Raw genomic sequence first — 2,058 nt, 5'->3', positions numbered from 1 at the left:
TGTTTAAAAATGTATATCATGTATTTAGAAAATGTTGCACATTTATTTTAAAATGCTTTAGTGTATTAGAAAAATGAAAATGTGTATGGAAAAAAGTAGATATAAAGACATATGATTTTTAGAAAGTTAATCATATATATGAAAAAATGTTAAATGTGCATAAAAAATGTTCCTGATACATAGAAAAAATATACAACGTAACCGAAGAAAACTAATAAAAACCGAAAGCGACAAACAAAGAAAAATTGAGAAAACCAAGAAATTAATCAAGAAAGAAATGCAAAACCAAGAAAAAACAAATAAAAACGAAAAAATAAACAAAATAAAAAAAGTAGTAAAAACTGTGAAAGAAGCTAAAAACAGGTGAAAAAACCCCGCAAGAAAACCATGAAAAAACAAAGAAAGCGAAAAAAACAATAAAACAGAAGAAACCAGCTAACGAAATGCTGGGAAGGAAAAAAAGCAGATGAAAATGGGCCCGCCCAGTAGCTAAAGCGCAGGACAAAAGCTTCAGGCGAGACGGAAGTGGCACTCGCACTAAGCGAGATATAGGGTTTGCTATCATATGTGCCCTAAAATAGGAGGAGCTTTTCTAAAAAAAAACAAGTGGAATAGTAGGAGCTCCGCGCACCACGGGCCACGTTATTCTGACCGGATTTGCAAGCTAAGCTTTGTGAATGTGTGCTTGTGGGCGGTAGTCTGGAAAAGGGGGGGTTGTGCTCCTGGGAGTATTACGCCTGGACCGAAAAATACCACCTATATTATGCTAGCCAATTTTTTAAAAATTATAAGTTGTATTTATTTCAAAATTGACTCACATGTATTATAAAATTTCAGCAAAAGCACAAGGCACCCCAAACAAAATTTTAAAAATACCTCAAGGTCCCTGGACCATCGAGCAACCATTGTCACTGCTGAACGAGCCACCAACACGCCGCTATCACTACTATCATACTAGAGCCAGACTGACCCTTATTAATAGCCGGGAAGTCTTCATGCAAGTGTTCCTAAGGACTAGTGGCCTAGAGTCGTAGTCACCATCATTAAACCCCTAAATCAATATGAAGAACCTGGCATCAATTTTCACCGTGGTGCGTACACGACGATAACTCATAACCTTGCTGCCCGAGAAACTGGCAGGAATCTACGCCGGAGCTCCGTCTAATCCATCTCGACAGACGAACTTGAGGAAGATCAGAGCCCGAAAGACAGACTTGAAGAAGAAGCATCGTCATCCATCTGAGCACCGCCTCTGCTAGGACTAAAACGCTAACTTATCTACTAGCCGAAGTTGAGGCACCAAGATTTCCATCTCCGCCATCGGCTGCCAGAGCAGCAAGCGAAGGGAATCCACGGCAGGGCCGACAGAGATAGAGGAAAGGTAGGCTTTGCCCTAGTTACCTTGTGAGAGGGGAAAGAAAGATATAGACTAGTCGGAAACGCTTCCCGTCACATTAAGGCCTTATACAATGCTAGATATTTAGGGAGGTGCTTAGATAAACAAACTGAATTTTGCTAAAACACCAATACCTATTTCTACACGAGATTGCCTAATTAAACGTATACCCTCTATAAATAAGCACCGATGCTTAAAAATCACTGGTTTATTTTTCTAAACACCTTCCCTAAGCATCTTGCATTGTACAAGGCCTAATCATGCATCTACTCCTAGTAAACATATGCTAGCTCTCCGGCCGGTCCCAGCCAACGAACGACGCATGATGATTCCATGATCATATGTATCGCGACTGATTGATTCGTTACGATGTTGTGCGTGTCATGTATGCGAACAGCCAACCGACGGAGCCAACAAATCATTGCTCTGCTTTCCGTGGATGTGTGCGGTCAGTCGTCGATCGCTCCACCTCTACCTCTCTGCAACCGTACGTGCGAGTAAGAGTAGGAGTAGTATCCCAACAACTAGATGCCCGCGATCGGGCACACGGAACGCGTGACCATCCAGATGCAGGCATGCATCACGGGGATACGTACACTTCATCATCCTTCATCCTTCATCCTCATCTCTCTCTCTCTCTCTCTCTCTCTCTCTCTCTCTCT

Source organism: Triticum dicoccoides, chromosome 2B (assembly GCF_002162155.2).
Source record: "Triticum dicoccoides isolate Atlit2015 ecotype Zavitan chromosome 2B, WEW_v2.0, whole genome shotgun sequence".
NCBI lineage: Eukaryota > Viridiplantae > Streptophyta > Magnoliopsida > Poales > Poaceae > Triticum > Triticum dicoccoides.
The sequence above is the reverse complement of the archived record's forward strand: the minus strand, read 5'-3'. Positions refer to the sequence as shown.